Source organism: Acomys minous, assembly GCF_964271855.1.
Source record: "Acomys minous genome assembly, chromosome: 7".
Taxonomy (NCBI): domain Eukaryota; kingdom Metazoa; phylum Chordata; class Mammalia; order Rodentia; family Muridae; genus Acomys; species Acomys minous.
The window spans coordinates 88798072-88819940 of record NC_140488.1 but is presented as its reverse complement, the minus strand read 5'-3'; the positions used below and the strand labels follow the sequence as shown (position 1 = coordinate 88819940).

At 35.7% G+C, this 21869-nt stretch overlaps 1 protein-coding gene and 1 pseudogene across 11 annotated transcripts in view; both read left to right on the top strand.

Annotated features, from left to right (window-relative positions):
* Positions 1-21869, top strand: part of DMD (dystrophin) — a gene marked incomplete at its 3' end in the record, with an annotated part of 2106393 nt that overhangs the window by 1352596 nt on the left and 731928 nt on the right. The window lies entirely within an intron of this gene.
* On the top strand, positions 9738-10469 carry LOC311601402 (acidic leucine-rich nuclear phosphoprotein 32 family member D-like; annotated as a pseudogene). Its single transcript has one exon. The product of its transcript is annotated as an acidic leucine-rich nuclear phosphoprotein 32 family member D-like (transcript).

Sequence of the window (21869 nt, the reverse complement as noted above, 5' to 3'; positions counted from 1 at the left end):
GGATGCAAAATAGAAGGGCTTTTGGAAGCAATGTTCTTCAAAAGAGGAAGTGAGATTTATAGTGAGGAAGAAAGCAAGGATCAACAATCTTTGTTAGTCTCTATTTTGTTTGAGGCAAGAATAGGTTTCCCCTGAGCAACTTAGTAAATCTGACTTATAAAACTGAAGTTAGACCAACAAAAGAGATACAGGACATCATGCAGTGCACCTTGAATAAAAGAGTAATTTGTAGTAGGAGCGATTAAACCTAGCACTTCATGCATGTTAGGTCAGCTCTCTACTGCTGAGCTATATCTCCAATCCTAATTTTATGTTTTAATATCATATAGAGCTTTATTATGTTTCTCAGGTTGACCTTAAACTTGTCAGGTTTCTGAGCAGCTGGAATTATAGACCTGTGCCACTAGGCTTAGCTTTTTTTTTTAATTTATAAAAAACAGACCTGTAATAAAAGAATTTTTGTAATTTTTAAAGGGCATTTTAACTAATTTCTCACAAGCATTCTGTTCGAACTAAAGCTCTCTGCTAAAGACCTTACAAATAAATTCATAGCAAGCACTGACTGTATAACATAAGACTCTTATTCCATGAACCTTAAGTGTACTGAGATTGGAGCCATACTTTCTCTCCTCCTTCTGGAAAGACTGGTTTTCTTTGAGATAAAATTATTTTTGCTTCACAACATGCAGCCTGTAGGTGGCAAAATTTAGAACAAGGTTTATTCCAATTGTCCTTTGCAATCCTGTTGTTTTATTTACATATGTTTTGCTTTTATTTGTTAACCATTAGTGACTTATTTTTCTGAGGCTATCACACATCAGTTTAGCAGTAAACAATCACACACTAATATCTTCTAACAATGTTTCATTGACTTTTCCTGAGAAATACAAATACAAATGCATTAAGTCCAGATGCACACCAAGGAGAATCACAAATGCAACTTTGAGAATTTATTGGGCTTGATTACAGAGAACACATGAAGGCTTACATACATGGACATTGGTGACCTCAAAAACAGGTGTGTCTACCTAGGTGAGCTACAGAGTTCCATCTAGTCATGGACAGAAGCATCCTGGAAGCTGCATTGTGGAGTCTTGTTTTCAATTAACCTTTCACTTTTAAAAATGGTCTGTCAATACATTTGCTGGTGGGGAGTATCATTACAAAATCTATGGCTACCACTCTACTAGCAATGACTAATGAAGGTAAACTCCAAGAACAAGTCTCCTTAGGACCTAGATAGAGAATAGGAGAGAGAGAGAGAGAGAGAGAGAGAGAGAGAGAGAGAGAGAGAGAGAGAGAGAGAGAGAGAGACAGACAGACAGACAGACAGACAGACAGACAGACAGACAGACAGACAGACAGAGACAGAGAGACAGAGACACAGACACAGACACAGACACAGAGACACAGAGACAGAGACAGAGAGAGAAGAGTAGTATATTTCATGAATAGACATAATATTACTTGTTAAGCATGACAACTAAAACCATTTGCCAGTATTTTGGGGAAGAAATTTCTAACATTTTCTTTTAGTCTCACGCATAATTTCACAGAGGCTGTAAGCCAATATTTGGATGAGAGAATGAGGCCATGCAACAGCCAACTTGGTATATTCAAAGACCCTCTGAAGGCAAAAAAAAATCCTATTTGTCTATGCTACATCATGGACAAGTCCCTGTAAGTCCTGAAATCAAATGCAGAAGAACCCAGGCTCAGACCCAGAGCTGGCAGGCACTGCTAAAAAAATTATACTTATGGATAGGTCTAATCAGGGTGGAAAGAGGAAAACATCCCAAAACAAAAAGTACAAGAATGGCTACTTCAGTCCAGATTCCTTGCAAACTTCCAGGACACCAGTCAAGAATAAACCAAGTTTCATCCAAATCCTTGCAGTAACTAGCTGAGATATAGCCAATGTCCTGATCTACCTGGAAAAATATACGTTGTAGTATGCCTAGACCTTATATCATATACATTAGTACCCATACCTGTGGGAACAATGTTATGAAAGATAGATGTTCCTGTTGCTCCTGGAGACATCATTGCACACACCTTCAATCCAGCTCAGCAAAACATGGCTGGGATCTCTGTCAGAGCTGTGCACATGAAAATAAAGATCCTTGTCTCCCACTTCTGCTCCCATCATACAGTGTTCCTGTTAAGCTCAAGAAAATAATTCAAAAAACCTCTTATATGCAAACCAGTTCCTAGAACTAGTTTAGAAAATTAGACTATCCCCTATATATTTCCACTCCTGGAATTTTAAACATTGATGTTTAAAAATGTTTTCTATGTATATTTTTTCTATGAATGCTGTTTTTTTTTAACATGACATAAGCTAAATTTATGTGGGAACCAGGGACAACAATTTAAAAATGTCTCTATCAGATTGGTAAGTAATCAAGTCTGAGGGACATTTTCTTGATTAGTGACTGATGTGGGAAGGTCCAGGCCACTGTGGGATGCACTACTCCTAGGCAGAATGTTCTGGGAGGCATAAGAAAGGAAACTGAAGGTGAGCCTGGGAACAAGAGAGCAGGTAGTGTTCTTCAGTAGTTCCGCTTCAGTTCCTGATAATAAACTATATGGAACCTGTAAACCAAATAAACATTTTACCCCATGACATTGCTTTTGGTGGATGTTTATCACAAGAACAGACATTTTGTGTGTGTGTGTGTGTGTGTGTGTGTGTGTGTGTGTGTGTGTGTGTGTGTGTGTAGAAGAATCTGAGAGGGAGTGGATTGGAAGGGTGGAGTCGAGATAGAGAAAAGAAACAAGGGTGGAAATGTTGTAAATACAATCTACTCATCTTTGAAATTCTCAAAAATATATAAACTAAAATAAAAAATATTGCTTTACTACTCTGAATGTATCCAATGTGATACAAACACCATAGTAATATATTATCTACCATCATCCACTTTTAAAATACATGAACAAACTTATCCTTAATAAAAAGACATTTTGTATTATACCTCTTCTTTAAATCACATTTTCATTACACTTCCCTCAGAAATATATTTCCTAATACAATATGTATTTATGCTATAACATATTTTATTAACCACTTTGCCATACTTTTGTATGACAAATACATCTATGTGAGCTTCAATGTTTAGAAACAAATTATTGTGACTATAAAGCTTTCTTACTACATTAATATCCATTAAATTGATTTTTATTTCCAATTACTATTAACATCCATGACTAGTAATAACTAGACATGCAAAGTTTGTGACTAATAAGTATCAAACATAGTCAAGAGAGTTTTTTCAGAAAGAAGATTATTAATGAAATGACCAGGTGTTAGGTAAATAGTTTCTGATTAAAAAATAGATTCAATTACAAGTATTTAGAGACATACTTTTATTTTTTAATGAATTTGTTTCAGAATCAATGACCATTGGAATATTCAAGAGAGCTGTGCTTGGAGGCAGGGAGAAGAACTCTCATAGGCCAAAGGGTGGTAAAACATTGAAATGAGAAATGTATCATGGAAATAGAACCAGTCAAAACTCTTAAAGGAGCCAAGGATCTGGAAAATGAATCTATTCATACTCCTCCTGCCCACATATACTTAAGATAGTCTTCACAAAGCTCGAGGGAAATACCCAAGACTGAAGATTGTTCTCTAGATTGATATTTTTCTGTGATAAGGAAAGAGAAACAATTTGATTTCTGGTTAACACTTGTTATACTGCTAAATCATCATCTAGTTTATCCTACCACAGTCATTGAATTCACTGCCTTCATTCCTGAAATACATGCATCACCATTGTGCCTTACATGAAATAGTGTATCATATATAATGCTTTATATATTTGATGTGACATTTCTCCTGTCCCAGTTATTCAATGAAATTAGATACAAAGTTGCTTGTCAACCCAGTCCTTAAGTGTATTCATTGAAGTTCGTCAACCTTAATTAAGATCTGTATGTGCCATTTTATGGTTTATTTCATTTTTGTTTGGAGCTTGGTTTTGAGACAGGGTCTCATTATGTAGCCTTCGCTAGCCTGGAACTCACTATGTAGACCAGCCTGGCCTTAATCTCCTAGAGATCTTTTTCTCTGTTGCTATTATAAAGGAGTAAGCCACTCAGCCCCTTTGATTCATTCTTTCTCAAGGCATATCCATCACCATCACCAATGGTTGGCAGAATCAAGAAGTAACCTTGTCACCTTGTACCTGACTAGGTTCATTTATATAGTTTACAGTTGCCTTTCTGGGAGCAAGTTCTTCTAAGCATGGCATTTTCTAACTCAGTTCAGATTGTTCTTTCTCATACTACAATTTTCTTCTCACTCTGTTTGATAATAGGAATAAAAAGAGGGCATATATAGGTTGTTTATTTTCTGTAATAATGTGATAGACTATTAAATATTAATGTAATTAGAGTATATTAAATTAATTAATTATAATTAGAGTATGGTAAAGTTCCATTTTGCTTTCAGATTTTAAATATAATATAATATAATTGTATATACATTTTCTATAGTTTAACTATGACAGAAAAACTGAATCCAAAGACCTATGAGCACTACAACACATACTAGGAAAACTTCTTTCTACTTTGAAATCAACTTACTTTGGGTAGAGTCTTCAGCTAGTTTTAACATTATTGTTACTTTCTTTGCTATCTACTTGGTATTGCTTCATATTGCCAACAAACATAATTCTAGCATTTTCTATCTTTTATTTAAACAAATATGAAAGTTGTTGCACCAATCTCCAGTGTACCATTCTAAGTATACTAATGAAGTTTCTATTCAGTTAACAAGCCATATGTTGATTAACTATGATATCTTATATTAAAGAACTACATATTTTGAAGTTGCTGAGAGTAGGTACAATGTGTAAATGCTCAAAGTATGAAGTATAATCCATGCTGACACATACGCCATGTTATATAGTGAGTGATCTAAAGGTACCGTAATAGCCTCGGAGAGTGAACTCTGACCTAATGAAGACACTGTAGCTCTTCAAGGAACTTTCATGAGAAGGAGGAAGGCATTTTATTTGATCCTTCTACCTTTTCAGTGTGTCATCAACATTATTTATTCAAGGAGAAGGGTGCCAACGCACTCTTTTAACTTTGTATTCTTTGAGTGAGGATGAATTTTTCAAATGTCTCCGAATCATTTTACCTTCCCTTTGTAAACATTCTTAACTATTTTTTCCAGAGTTCTCCATTGATTTCCATTGGTCTCTTTCAAAAACTGAGACAAATACACTTCACAACTTAAAGTAGAAACATGTTTCTTCTCTACAGCAAAGGTTTTAAATGACAATTTGATTCTGGTTTTGAGGTTGTAATCTGAAACCATCAAAGCTAGTCTTCAAATGAAGTACAAATCATCCTTGTCCTCCATAGCAAATAATTTTAGAAAGAAGTTCACTTTGATGAGAAATTGTAGCACAATTACAGGTTTTAAATATTCAGTTTTTAAATCTATTTTCCACATGTAATGATGAAAAAGTTGTTTGTGTGTTTCCCTTTGGTAACTGACTACAACATTCTGGCAATTTAGAAATGACAGGCTTGTCTCTGGCTTCTGTTTTCTACTCACATCTGAAATAACTACTCAGAAAGTTTTAATTTGATTTCTACATCTTATTTTTCATATAAAACCACATACTGCTTGATTCTAGTCTTCAGATATACCAATAGTGGTTTGCCATTGGCTGGCTAGTTTTATTAGCATACTGAGATGTAATTTATCTGAATCTGGAAAGTTAATTCTGAGTAGATTGGGGCCCTCTAATCTCTTTACTCCTCTTGGGCACTACTTTGCTGTCAGTACTATTTGTTCTGTTCTTTGCAGTCAGAATATTATTCCTCTTGACATACAAGAAATAAGCCCAATAGAATTAAAGGTCCTGGTTTTAATTTTCTCTCACCAATATTAAACAATTGTCTTCCAAAGAAGACGTATCCTATCCAACATCATTATTTTGTTCTAGATATAATTTAAAGCCATTTTGTCACCCTGCAACTATTTTTGCTTCCTTCATATCACACTTTTACTGCACACTAGGATTTGTTTTACTGATTTTTCACTGCTCCATTAAAACTAATTGTAGGTAATGATACTTTGCAGGAAGTTAATGTGAGAACATCAGAAACAATATTATCATTTTAAAATGTAAACTACAGAAATCTCTGCCCTGAACATGGATAGTGTCCCTTTATGAATATGAGTAAACCAGGAAAGTTAGAACATTTTCAAACATTTCCTGTATAAGTGAATGAATGGCCCACCTGGTCTGCTACCATACTACCCAAGGGGTGGCTTTGATAGACAAAATATACAGTAGAGAATAATTGAAATAAAATATGAAGAGTTTGAGTTTACAAATTACCACCATGGGAGCAATAAGTACTGGTATATAACACTAGTATGGGAGTTCATATACACCCAGCAAGTGCGATCTATGCACTTGCAAGTTTCAGTATTCAATACTATCTGATATATATATTTTAAAGAGTCTGAAACTGTTTTAAATTGTATGAGAATGCTGTATCCACACAGTTGCTTATTTATAAAGCCATATAACTAAAAGGTACATGATATATATATAGATATATATATATGGATATTAAATATAATTTGGAATTATCATTTGTACATTACCCCCTTCCATTATGTTTTACATAGGACTATGCTTCTCAAAGTTAACAGTTATGGAATAACTATCAATATTGTAAAATATACTTTACTAGCAGTACTAATAAATCTAGTTTAAGAATCCATATGTTGATTTTTCTATATAAGTTAGGTTCCAGAAGGAACATCACTTAGGACAATACCCCCATAATATCAGACTATAGGGGGCATTTTCTTGGTTAATGGTTGATGTAGAAATACCTAGCCCACTATGCTTAGTCCCGTGCCCAGGCAAATGGTTGTGGGATATGTAAGAAGTCAGGCTGAGAAAGCCACAAAGATCCAGTCAGTAAGCAGCATTCCTCCATGGCCTCTTCTTCAGCTCTTACCTCCAGGTTTCTGCCTTGAGTTCCTCCTGACTTCCTGCCATGACAGGCTATGATCAGGACACAGAGCAAATAAGCCCTCTGCATCCCATATTGGTTTTTTCATGGTCTTTATCACAGGAATTGGAAGCAAATTGGGACATTGAATAGCTCCACTATTGATTTTTAAGTGGCCAAATAGCCATATCTATATTGTGTATGCAGGAGTAGCTATATTATCTCTTGATAAAAAATTCATTCACCGCAAACAGGTTCTCCATTAGATTCTCTGTGATTCCCCACAACTCTCCCTCATTAGGCAGTGACAACAAAGGTCTTGTCCTGAAATACCAATTTATCCAGTCTCATTGTTTGGGCCAGAACCTCTTATATGAATTACCATTTTTTCTCTAATTCTTTTATTTCCCCCTGCTCCTGTACAGGATAAGTGACTTAAAATTACATCTTACACAGGACATAAGAGTCCAGCGGAGGTGCTTTACTCTCCTATGGTTCTTTTTTCTATGTAGTGTCTTCCTTGCTATGTAGATATTTTCTATTTTGTCAAAAATGATGTTCATTATCCATTAAATTATATTGGTTATAAAGGAATCCTTAAATCTGGAAGTTACGACTGATTTAACACTTAAAATCTCAACACATAATTATAATTCCTCTAAAAACAGGCATGACTGTCATTATGGTAAGAATGTCTGCCAAGAAGTTACAACTTCATAAAGCCTAACATTACATTTTTTATTTCATGAGTGATGGGGGGGGGGATGAATTTGGTATTCTCAGGAAGAATACTCATGTGCTCTGGGAGAAAAAAAGGCCAATGTGGTAATGTTCACATTCTCTGTGACTTGAAAAGCAGAAAACACATATACGTATAATGATTTAAATATTTATGCTATATATTTTATGTAAAATCCATTTATAATAAAAAGTATTTTAAGAAATACTTTGAAGTAATATTTTAGTATTTAGTTGTCATAATGAGAAATTATTCTAAATTAAGAGTCCACCCAAATTTGAGAGTCTAAACAGTTACCAAGAAGGATATGTAAAATTAATTTATATATAATATAAAACTATAAGATCCTAAAAAATAAGAATTTGACATAGGGGTTGGGGTTTAGCTCAGTGGTAGAGCGCTTGCCTAGCAAGCGCAAGGCCCTGGGTTCGGTCCTCAGCTCTGGGAAAGAAAAAAAAAGACAAAAAAAGAATTTGACATAGTACTAAATATATTGAAATTCAGGGTAAATTTATATTTTATTAGTATGAAAATATATCAAATTCACATGACTCTACAATGAATTGAATCTATATTTTATATATTGAATGTGTTGCTTTAGAACTAACATAAAGAAAAGCCAAACATGGTGGTCAGTGTCTCCAACACAATTGCTTATGAGACTGAAGTAAGGGAAGAGAAAATTTCAAGCCAATTCAAACTATATGGCCAGGGCTTGTATTTGAAAAGACAAGTCAGTGAAATAGCTCATTGATAAGCTATATGCCAAGCAGTTACAAGATCTTGGATTTTTTTTCCACCAGCAACAAAAACAAAGAAAAGCACAAAAAGTCACTGTGCTATTTTATTTTTTATGATCATATAATACTATATCCTGAGTCTTTCTTTATGGTATGAATTTTAGGTTATTAAAAGTAAGAATATATAATGAACATAATTAACAAATACAATTCTATGCTATATGATAAAAGTAATAACTTAAAAATCATCATACTTCAAAATTACCAAATAGTTACTGTTTTCATACTTAGATATTTTTTCTGTCATTCTTTCTATTTGCACATTGTGTGGTTGTAGTAGTGAGAATAAGTGAGGCCTTAATTGTTTAATTTGAAGCAGTTTAATGGAAATTTTTGTTTTATGATTAGCAGCTCCAAATGAACTCATAATAATTGATTTTGTAACAAAGTAGCCATTAAACAGAGATTGATTAAATTAATGAATTTGCCAGGCATTCATAAGGCAATACAAAACAGAATGCATAGGATTCATCTAGAGCTACTTTGTTGCTCAGAGAAACTTCAAAGCAGTATATGCATGGTTTTTTGAAGGAAATTTTGTGGCTAACATGTAGAGAAGTTTCTGTATAGATAAACATCTCTAATTTTTAAATCATTTGATTACGTCATAAACAGAAAGTAAGCCAGATGTCGTGGCACACACCTGTAAACCTGTAATTCCAGTACTCAGGGAGGCAGAGGCAAGAAGATCTCTATGAGTTTGAGGCCAGCCTAGTCTACAAAGCGAGTCCAGGACAGCCAAGGCTACACAAAGAAACCTCCATCTCTTCTCACGTCTCTGATGGAGTTGAAGACCAGGTAGCTTAGTTTTATAATGAAGCTTAATTTTAGGGGTTAAGATGTTTTTAGGTCTAGATAGGTGTTTTTAGTTGATAATGACAAAATGTGATGGAGATTAATTTACATTCAGAAATTTAGACACACCAAGATAGGAAAGGTGTTTTTTTCAAGGCTGTCAAATACAAATAGCCAAAACACTAAGAATGTAACTTTTATATAATTTCTGTTTGTGTCATGGTTCTTCTTGCTACTGTATATATGTGTAATAATATAAATGTATATGTATAAAAATTAAAATAAAAAAAAAACTAAAAACCAGGTTTAAGCATCCAAAATCCTAAAACACGTGGCTGTGGATTCTTGGTTTATTGATTGAGTTCTCCTGGCACAGGAATCTGAGGGGGGGGGTGAGGGGGACAAGGGATATGGACAAGCAGATTTATTTAGAGCTATGGAACAGGATGCCTTCTGGTGTGAAAGAACTGGTCCTGGACAGCTGTTGGTCAATTGAAGGCAAAATCAAAGACCTCACAGATGAATTTGAAAAACTGGAACTCTTAAGTACAGTCAAGGTGGGCCTCATCTCCATTTCAAACTTACCAAAGTTAAACAAACTCAAGAAGCTTGAATTAAACTATAACAGAATCTCAGGGGACCTGGACATATTGGCAGAAAAATGTCCAAACCTTAAGCATCTAAATTTAAATGGCAACAAAATAAAAGACCTCAGCAAGGTAGAGCCACTGAAGAAGTTAGAGAACCTCAAGAGCCTAGACCTATTGAACTGTGAGGTGATGAACCTAAATGACTAGAAAACGTATTTAAGCTCCTGCCCCAGGTCAGGTACCTCGATGGCTACGAAAGGGACAACAAGGAGGCCTCTGACTCTGATGTTGAGGGCTCTGTGGAGGATGACAACGAAGAAGATGAAGATGAGGAATATGATGAATGTGTCCAGCTAGTGGAAGATGAGGAGGAAGAGGATGAGGAGGAAGAAGAGGAAGAAAAGGATGTGAGTGGAGAGGAGGAGGAGGATGAAGAAAGTTATAACGATGGGGAACTGGATGATGAGGAAGATGATGAAGATGCTGGTGCGGAAGAAACTATTCAGAAGTAAAAAACGCGAACCCAAAGATGAGGGCGAAGAAGATGACTAAAGGGAATTAACCTGTTTGGGGAAAATCCTATTGTAATCTGACTTTTTTTTTTTAACAATATCCCCTCCCTCTCCTATCAATGCCTCCCCCCGGAAATTTAATTTTTTTTCTGATTGTAGAATTGCTGTGGGAATGAGAGGGGAAAAGTGTACTGAAGGCTGCAGGGAGGAGAGGGTGCGGGGGAGAGGGGAAGGAATAAAACACTATATTTACTGCAAAAAACAAAACAAAAACAAAAACAAAAAACCAACAACCTAAAAACCAAAAAGAAAATAGAATAAATAATTAATGATACACTTTCCACAATACACCACTAGTATTCTGACAGTTATAAGTATTAGAGATTTACACATTCAATAGTTATACACACATACATATACATGTACTACTATGGTTTAATCTAAGCTAAATGGTTAGTGATTGGACAATGGGATATGTTTGCCATTACAAACTGAAGTCATTTGTATAGACATCATTTTCACTTCTTTTAATTTGTGTAAGAAATCAGTTATGAAAGAAAGCATGAATTTTCTTTATAACCAGTTAAAATAAGTTTTTGGATATCATAAGGTTAAGAAGAAGGGTTTTAAAAAGCTTAAGAATAAAGAAAAATATGGAACACATGCCTTTGATTCCATCACTTGGGAGGCAGAGGTAGGTGGATTTTTATGAGATCAAGGCCAACCTGTTCTACAAAGGGAGTCCAGGATGACCAGGGCTACACAGAGAAGCCCTGTCTTGAAAAGCCAATAATAATAAAACAATAAATATTATATTTTATTATTATTACTAATTTTGAAAGGACCAAAATAAATAACCTGGATACTCAGTTTACAGTAAATTATTACTTGTATTTTATTGATGAAAACAATGCTGAAGTGGAAGCTTTTTCTTTTTCTTTTTTGTGGTTGTTGTTGTTCTTTTTTTAAAATCTTTTATTAGTTTATTCTTGTTACATCTCAATGGTTATCTCATCCCTTGTATCCTCCCATTCTTCCCTCTCTTCCATTTTCCCCTTGTTTCCCTCCCCTATGACTATTCCTGAGGGGGATTTCCTCTCCCTGTATATGCTCATAGGGTATCAAGTATCTCTTCTTGGTAACCTGCTGTCCTTCCTCTGAGTGCCACCAGGTCTCCCCCTTCAGGGGACAGATTTGGGCCCAGGGGTCCCGCACAAACTAAGGCACCAGCCAAGGACAATACAGGCAGTAAACTTTAAACCCCTACCCATATCTAGCCAATGGGGAGAACATTCTCCACAGTTGAGCGGAGAGTGGGATATGACTTTCACACGTACTCTGTTTGTTGTTATTCTTGTTTTTCAAGACAGGGTCTCTCTGTGTTAGCCTTGGCTGTCCTAGACTCACTTTGTAGACCAGGCTGGCCTCAAACTCACAGTGATCTGCCTGCCTCTGCCTCTCGAGTGCTGAAATCAAAGGCGTGTACCACCACGCCCAGCTCAGAGGATTTTTTCATAAAAGTATATGATAATGCTTAAAATTGTTGACTAATTATTCACATATTCACATCTTTAATTTTATTGTATACTGAAGTTTCTATTTGTCTCAGCAACAGAAATAACCTAAAGTTATTTAAATTTGAATACCTGTCTTTGAACAAATTTTTGTAATTTGTGTTCATGCAGAGTGAAGTTCCTCCTATAAGTTGATTCTTACACACTTGTCCAAACCTTCCAATGATCGCTGTTTTAATGATATTTTATTTACACATATCATTGTGTTCCTGCATGAGTTGATATGCATTATACGTATGCAAGTACCTGCAGAGACAAGAGGGTATTGAATCCTCTGCTATTGGATTTACATAGGTTTGTGAGCCACCTGATATAAATCTGGGGAACTAAGCTTATATCCTCTTTACAAGCAGTAAATATTCTTAACCACTATTTGTTAGTTTGTTTGTTGGAGACACGGTTTCCCTGTACATCCTTGGCTATCCTAGAACTCGCTCTGTTGACCAGTTTGGCCTCAAACTCAGAGATCTGCCTGTCTCCTCCTCCACCTAATGACTTTTAATCTTCCCAGTCCTCCATTGGATCATTTACATTAATTTACTAATTAATAAATTTTTATTGGATTCTAGCAGAATTCTATTAATAGGCATCTATGAAACAGGTACACAATTCCTTATCCAAAATTCTATCTTTAACTTTTAAGGAAACCAATGAAAAAATGATACATTAGCCAAAGACACAGAAATAGTAACAATTGTGAGTATATGAATTACATATGGCAAGCTAGGTGGTCTGGCTGCAACATGGAAGATCGTACATTGAGTTTACCTAGCAAGAAGACTAATTCTATCACCTGTTCCTGTTCCTCTCTTTGACTCCAGAATTGTTTGTATTTTCTTTATTCTCTACACATGTTTAAGGAAATGATGTTAATTACAGAAAACTCAAGGATTTTGTTGTGTACTTTAACTATACAACATCATTTCATTTATTCATTGGGTAGCTTGCTTTTAGAAGTTACAAATAAAATTAGGAAGTTGTTTTAGATAATGACTATAATTTGGGTATTAAAAAGAAAACATCTCTATCAGAAAATTGAAATAGTTGTAAAATGAGATTGAATTTCTCTTTTTTCTGCTTTTATTAAAATAACACTAATTTCAACTTAGTGCTTTTATAGAGCTTTTGGTGTTTAATAAAAGTTATATTTTTCAATGAGAATTTTTGTTCAAATTTAAAAAAAGCTATGCCCAACTGCCATATGGACACAACAGTAGTCTGGGTTGCATAGAGATGTGCTATTTTGGTTTGAAACGACATAATATTGGACAGTGTTTTAGAGATATGTCAGAACTAATTTCTGTTATATTACATCTTTATTCTATGAAAATCAAAAACCACTGATCCATAATCTGTTTCAGATATCAAAGACTGTGGTTAGGAACAATTTACTCAGAAATTGAAAATATTCTTCTGTGGTTAAAGTTCGTGAATACCCAAATTCCAATCAAATTTTAGATTATAATACTTATATTGCTAAATTATAATAGAAAGATTATGTGAATATATGACACTGCACACATTATAAAAATAAATCATGACCATTTAGAAAGCCTTTCATTTGTTGGTTTGTGTGTTCAATAAAGAAGTAGTTTTCAATGAAGGAAGATTGATTTCCCCAGAAGAAACAGGCAATTTTGGAGTAGCTTTTTTGGTTCTTTTTCTTATTATTGAAAATAGATTCTTCTCTCATACCATGCATCCCAACAACAGTTTTCCTTCCCTCCACTTCGCTTAGTTCATCCCAACTTCATCTCTCTCCCAGATCTACTCCACCTCTGTTTCCTCTTCAGAAAAGTATAGGACTACAAGAGATGAAAGCAAATAGGTTATAACAAGATAAAATAAGAAAAGACAAAAGTCTTCATATTGAGGCAGGAAAAAGCAATCCAATGGGAGGAAAAGAGTCCCAAGAGAAAGCAAGAGTCAGAGATATATCTGCTCCCACTATTAGGAGTCCCATACCAACACCAAGCAAGTAGGCATAATATATATTCAGAGGACTTGGTGCAGACCCATGCAGGCTGGCTCTGTGATTTCCACTTCATTCTCTGTGATCCCATGTGGGCCTTGCTTAATTAATTCAGTGGACCATGTGCTCCTGGTATTCTTCATCCCCTCTGATTCATAAATCTTTCCTACTCCTTTCCTGAGATTCACAGATCTCCAAGGGTAGGGATCAGATGGAGACCTCCAGTTCAGACTCTCTCTTCGAATAATGCCTATTAGGCTCTGTACCCACTCTGACTATCTCTTAGAGGAGGCCCCCTCTGATGACAACTGGACAAGGCACCAATCTATAAGTACAGCTGAATATATTTTGGAATCATTCCATTGATGAAGTCTGTTTGTTTGTCTGTCATTGCCAATTTGTGTTCTATCCTAGATTTATGTGCAGTCCAGTCTCCAGTTCCTGGCCATCCATGCATGGGGGAGCCTGTTTTACTCACTCATATTGTAGGCCTCAAGTTAAACTTGACTCTTAATATTAGTTGGTGACTCCCACCAGTTCTGTGGTACCATTGTCCTGAGTCATCTTAAAGGAAGGATAGATTTGAGGTGGAAGGTTTTGTGGCTGGGTTGGTGTCCAGGTTTCTCTTTCCTTAACCTACAGAGTAGCTTCTCAGGCCAAAGATATCACAATGTAGAGGAGCAGGCTCCATGTAGAAACCAGGTCTTGCCTCTCTAAGTTCAGTGAGCTGTGTGAATGTTGTCCTCAGGAATTGGAAATCACTGTTAGTTTTAGAGAGGGAATTTTATACTAGAATCTCCCTGGGTTGTTTACTGGTCACCAAGGGATCCTGTTCCCCAAGATCTCAATTAAATGCAACCTAATTCTCAAACTGGAAGCCTTTTGGCTACAAAAAATAGTCACTTTACGTAATCCATGCCCTCCATTACTAAGAGTCCCCAGGATGGTCATAGTTTCCAGGAAGTTTCAATTGTACTAGGTTTCCCCACACCATCTACTCTTAATCGTCTCAAATTCCAGTTGACTCTCCTACACTCTCTTCCTCCATAGCTTTATCTCCTATCCAATACTTCATGTTCCCATCATTCCCTGCCTCCAGTCCACCCACAAATTTATTGTATTTCTCCTCCATAGAGAGGTCCATGAATCCCCACTAAAGCTCTCCTCTTTACCTTATCTATCTTGATCTGTTGATTGTAGCTTGATTATCATTTACTTGTCGGTTAATATCCACTTATAAGTAAGTACATACCATATTTGTCTTTCTGGTACTTTGTTCAGTATGATATTTTTTTCTAATTCCATCTATTTGCCAGAAATTTCATGATCACATCTCTTTAGTGGTTGAATAATACTCTTCAATTGAGATGTATCTAGGTTTTTTTCAGTTTCCTACTAATTAATATAACTAAAGTCACAATTAACATAGTTAAACAAATATCTTTGTGGTGGAATGGATTATCCTTTGGGTATATATATGCCCAAAAGTGGTTAAGATGAGTCTTGAGGTAGATTTCAAATTTTCTCAGGAACAGCTATAGTAATTTCCATATTTTCTGTAAAAGTTTCCACTCCCACCAGCAATGGAGAATACTTCTCCTGCTCCAGATCCTTGGCACATGAGATGTCACTTATATTTTTGATATTAGCTGTTTTGACAGATTTAAGATGGAATCTCAAAGTAGTTTTGATTTGAACTCTCCTGTTGGCTAGGGATGTTGAACATTTCTTTAAGTGCTTCTCAGCCATTTGAAATTCTTCTATTGAGAATTCTCTGTTAAGATTTGTAACCAATTTTTAAAATGAATTATTTTGACGTTTTCTATCTAGTTTCTTGAGTTCCTTAGATATTTTGGATATTAGACTTATATCTGATGAGGTAATTAGTAAAGGTTTCTCCCATTCTGTAGGCTCCTGTTTTGTCCTGTAGATGGTATCTTTTGCCTTACCGAAACTTTTCAGTTTCATGAGGTTACATTTATTTATTGTTGATCTTAGTGCTTGTCCTGTGTTTCTTTTATTCAGAAAATTGTTTTCTGTGCCAATGTATTGAAGGCTATTTCTCAATTTCTCTTCTGTGACATTCAGTGTATCTGATTTTATGTTGATGTCTTTGATCCACTTTGACTTGAGTTTTGTACAGGGTGATAAATATGGGTTCATTTGCATTCTTCTGTACCCAGATATCCATTTTTATGAGCACTATTTCTGAAGATGTTTTCTATTTTCCATTGTGTTTTTCTGGATTATCTATCAAAAAATCAGGTATCCATATGTTATTTCTGAGAATTTAATTCAGTTTCATTGATCAACATGTCTGTTTTTATGCCAATACCATGTGGTTTTTATTACTATAATCTGTTGTATAACTTGGGCTAGAGTATGAGATTGATAATGTACTTGGGTTGGTCTTAGGACCCCTATACATATGTAGCAGATGTGCAGCTTGCTCATCATGTGGGTCCCTTAACAATGGGAGTAAGAGGATGTCTCTGATTCTGTTGGCTGCCTTTGGATCCCTTTCTCTTAGCTTGGCTGCTTTATCTGGCCTCAGTAGGAGAGGATGTTCCTAGTCCTGCTGCAACTTGATGTGTCAGAGTGGGTTAGTATACATGGGGGGACTCCCCCTCTTTGAGAAGAAAAAAGAGGGAATAGTGTGTAAGGGTGGGAGTTAAAGGAGAGAAGGAGTAGGAGGCTGTGATCAGAATCTAACGTGACTACATACATACATACAAACATACATACATACATGAAACTCAAACTGTGTGGTTTCAATCCAACCCTCCCCTTGATTTTTAAGTAAAATGTGAGTGGCAGATCCTCAATTGGTCACCCATTTTCTCTTTCTATTTTAATGCTGTGTGAATGTGAAAAAATAACCATCTCAACTTAATTTATGTATATGGCTATTTATAAAGAATACTTTTATAAAAACAATTGCCTTAGGCTTCAGCTGTGTCTCAGTGGTGAAGAACACTTAATTCTCCTGCAGAGGGCTCAGGTTTAGTTCCATGTTCCTATGTGACAGCTCACATCCATCTATTATCCAATTCCATGGGTCTGAAGCTGTCTTCTGCCTTCTGCAAGAACCAGGTATATACATGATACATACACATACATACAGGCAAACCTTCTTACAAGTGAAAAACAAAATGAAAATGTCGAGGAGTTTTCATCCAGTAATGTGGCAATGCTAGCTGGAATATAAACACACCTTTAATGACAGGAGACAGAGACAAGCAGATCTTTGAATTCAAGGCCAGCCAGATGTAATGCAAGATTTGAGGAAAGAAAAGCTGAGGTCCAGACGTGGTGGTACATGCCTTTAATTGCAGTACACAGGAGACAGAGGCATGCAGATCTCTGAGTTCTAGTCAGTTCTGTTTAGCCAGTTTGGTTGAGTCCATGAGTTAAGAGGCAGTGCAATGGAGCTGAGTTTATGAAATTCAGAGGCAGTTTTACCAGAAAAGTTTTACAGAGGCAGGTTGAAAAGATAGGCTAGAAGTAGGTAAAGACACAAAGAGACAGAAAATGAGAAGGAGCCAGAAGATTAGAACAGATTAGTAGAGTTAGTTTGAGGCCAAGCAGAGAAATTTAGTCAGAAGCTGAGTGAAACCAGTTTGAATCCATCAGTTTAGACAGGTTGTTTGAGCCAGAACAGCTGAGTTGATCTAGCCAGCAAGAGTCCAGGAAGAGATAGAAAGTGAAAGTTTATTCAGCCATAAGTATCAGAAGCTAAAAACAGTCTAGACTTAGAAAAGTTCATACAGTGGCTAGAAGCTTCCAGGACTAGGCCAAAGTTAGCAGAGAAGAAGTATGTCTCTGAGACAACAATTAAATCAGGAAAGTAAAAGTTACTTTGACATAGAAAAAATACATCTTTTTAAAAGGTTTGTGGAATCCTTCATTAAAATATAAGTAAAATTGTTTGACTATGTCTATAAACCTAAGGAATAAGAAGGAAAATATTCAAGTCTGTTGTTTGTTGAAAATACCTATCTCAAACCAACTGTAACTTCAATTGTAGGGGATCTAAAGATGACCTCCATAGGCACATGGACTCACACACACACACACACACACACACACACACACACACACACACACGTGTACGTCCACACATACACACAAACACACACACAAATCTTTAGAGTACAGATCTTCTATGAATGGATTCCTATATCCATTCTTGTATTGTCCTTGACCTTTCTTAAGTATATAGCTTAGTAGATTATATCTTCTCAGTTTCATACTATTTTGCACTTTAAAAGTGATACTGCATTTTACTTTGTATATTTGATCAGATTGTTTTTAAAATCTATAAATCTCTAAATGAGAAAAAAATCCTCCCTTTGGTGGGCTGCCCTTGATTAGATTAGAATGGAAAGAGACTCTGTCATTCTTTGTCAATCAGTTTGGCACAAACTTGACAACATGCCGTTACGGTGAAAGACAGCTGTGTTGTCGTGTTCCAGCAATCCTAATTGTAAATAAATAAAAGAACAGTCATGCAGCATGAGTGAAAAGAAGAAGAAACTCAACTATACAATGTTGTATTTTTCCATCTATCAACTTTCATTTGTCAAAGTTTGCCTGACAATGTAGGCCAGAGAAGTCAAGTTCTTACACAATATTGATTGCAATTCATTTCTTTCTTGCTACTTCTCTTGGCAAATAATTTGGATGTAGAAAAGGAGATTTTCTATTCAATATCTATAACAAGGACAAATACATCATAGAGGCTTACTTTGATATTTTTCACCAGAATGTCATACAATTTCTTATTTTAGTTTACTACAATATTGTAGTTGTCAACACTCGTTCCTGTAATGAGCAATCCCCAAATTCAAGTGGCATGTTCCAAAACTCCTTGATTGATTTTTAGCTTATTTTCGTGTAGACCAGCTGGAGATTTGCTCTACATTCTCAGGTTAAACTATCTTTATGAACATATAAACAGAAGATCTGCTCCAAATATTTTATAATTCAGGAAATAAAGCTTAATGGGTCATTTGAATGTTATTTTATGTAAATATTTTTTCATACATTTTATTTGATTCAAGGTTTCCCCTCCCCATTTCCTCCCAGATACAAATCATTAATCCAACTTCATGCTTTCTTTCTATTTTTCTTTATAAAACAAACAAGGTGATCATTTCTAGGTCCATCCATTTGCCTGCAAATTTCAAGATTTCCTTGTTTTTAAAAGCTGAGTAGTATTCCATTGTGTAAATGGAACATAGTTGAGCAAATGTCCTTGTTGTGTGGTAGAGCATTTTTTGGGTATATTCCCAGGAGTGATATGGCTGGATCCTAAAGCAGAGTTATTGCCAATTTCCTGAGAAAGCGCCAGATCGATTTCCAAACAGTTGAATAAGTTTGCATTCCCACGAGCAACAGAGGAGTGTTCCCCTTTGTCCACATACTCGCCAACATATGCACTTGAGTTTTTGATCTTACCCATTCTGATGGGTGTAGGATGGAATCTCAGAGTTGTTTTGATTTTCATTTCCCTAATGACTAAGGACATTGAACATTTCTTTAGATGTTTCTTGGCCATTCAATATTCCTCTGTTGAGAATTCTCTGGTTAGCTCTGAATCCCTTTTCTTAATCGGGTAATTTGGTTTGTTGGTGTTTACCTTCTTGAGTTCTTTATATATTTTGGATACTAGAACTTTGTCAGATATAGAGTTGATAGAGATTCTTTCCCATTCTGTAGGCTGTCATTTTGTTTTGTTGACAGTGCCCTTTGCCTTACAGAAGCTTTTCAGTTTCATGATATCCTGTTTATTAATTGTTGATCTTAGAGCCTAAGCTATTGGTGTTCTGTTCAGGAAGTTGTTTCTTTTGCCAGTGAGTTCAAGCCTCTTCTCTAAATTTTCTTCTAACATATTTACTGTTTCTGGGTTTATGTTGAAGTCATTAATCTACTGAAACTTTACTTTTGTTCAGAGTGATAAATATGGGTCTACTTACATTTTTCTACATGTAGATATCCAATTAGACCATCTATCTTTTTCCATTGTATGGATTTGGCTTCTTTGCCAAAATCAAATGTCCATAGTTGTGTGTATTTATTTCTGGGTCTTCAATTCAATTCCATGTTCCACCATCATATTTCTATTCCAGTACCATGCCATTTTGATTACTATTGCTCTATAATATAGCTTGATATCAGGGATGGACAGTCCTCCAGATCTTTTATTATACTGGATTGTTTTTAGCTTTTCTGTTTCTGTTTGTTTGTTTTCCATATAAAGTTGAGAACTGATCTTCCAAGGTCTTTAAAATTCGGTAAGGGGTTTGATAGGGATTGCACTTAATCTGTAAATTGCTTTTGGTAAGATGGCCATTTTTCCTATGTTGAGTCTCCCAATCCACAAGCATGAGAGATCTTTCCACCTTCTGACATCTTCAATTTCCTTCAGAGACTTGAAGTTTTATTTTTATATAAGTCTTTCACTTGCTTTCTTAGAGTTACACCAAAATACTTTATATTATTTGTGACTATTGGCAAGTGTATAGTTTCTCTCATTTCTTCCTCAGTCTGTTTGTCATTTGTATAAAGGAGGGCTTCTCACTTTTTTGAGTTGATTTTGTATCTAGCCACTTCTCTGAAGGTATTTATCAGCTGTAGGAGTTATCTGATGGAACTCTGGGGGTCTGTTATATACACTATCATATCATCTACAAATAGCAATACTTTTACTTCCTCCTTTCTGACGTAGATCCCCCTTTCATTGTCTTATTGCTCCATGCACAACTTCAAGTACTATATTGAAGAGATATGGAGAGAGTGGGCAGCCTTTCTATGTTAGTATGTACAAATAGAGTATGAACTTAATGATTGATTAAAACATGGTTTTAAAAATGAAGAAAAATACCATGGCTTAGATAAAAAACCCCTCAGCTAGTACTAATGTATATTGTTGCTCAAATGAAATAAATACAAGTCAAAGCACAAAATAAGAGCCCTGACCTCTGTGCACCACATTCCTAGCCCACATCTCAGCCTCCAAGAAACCTGTAGCCACCTAGGACAGAGAAGTAAAACTTCTTTGACCCAGCCCCTTGCCTGCTGGGTGCCCCTTGTCAAGTCCAGCAGAAGTGAGCCCAAGTCCCCTGCCTGATGTATTATGCTCCACCTCCTGGACAACAAGCCTATACCTGCATTTCCATAGGCCTTAGGGACCAAAAGCTCAGCCCCTGTCCCTGGGCCCTGGACATACAGAGACCAGTGACAATCAGGGACCACCAGAGATAAACCAAACTTTCTCTCTGGTGCTCCATTCTTTGGACCACAACTTGGCCTGCATTGCCTGAGGCCTGACAATACCAGAGAGAACCAGATTGCTAAGGACCAGCAAAAGAACACAAACAACAGAGCAATATGACACCACCAGAAACAGCACAAGAAAATGACCTTAAATCCAATCTTATGAAGATGATAGAGGCCTTTAAAGAATAAATGAATTCTTCAAAGAAATACAAGAAAATACAATTCATCATGTAGAAATGAATAAAGCCCTTAAAGAAATATAGGCAAACACAATTAAACAGGTGGAGGAAATGAATAAAACTGTTCACAACCTGAAAATTAAAGTAGAAGCAATAAAGAAAACACAAATTAAGGGAATCCTGAAGATGGAAAATCCAATGAAGAGAATAGGAACAACAAATGGAAGCATCACCAACAGAATTCAAGAGATGCAGGAGAGAGTTTCAGGCATAGATGATATGATAGAAAAAATATGATATACCAGACAAAAAATTTAAATCTAAAAAATTCCTCACACAAAACATGTAGGAATCTGGGAGACCTAACCTACTAATATAGGTGTAGAAGAAGGTAAACAGTTCGAGCTCCTAGGACCAAAAAATATTATCAATAA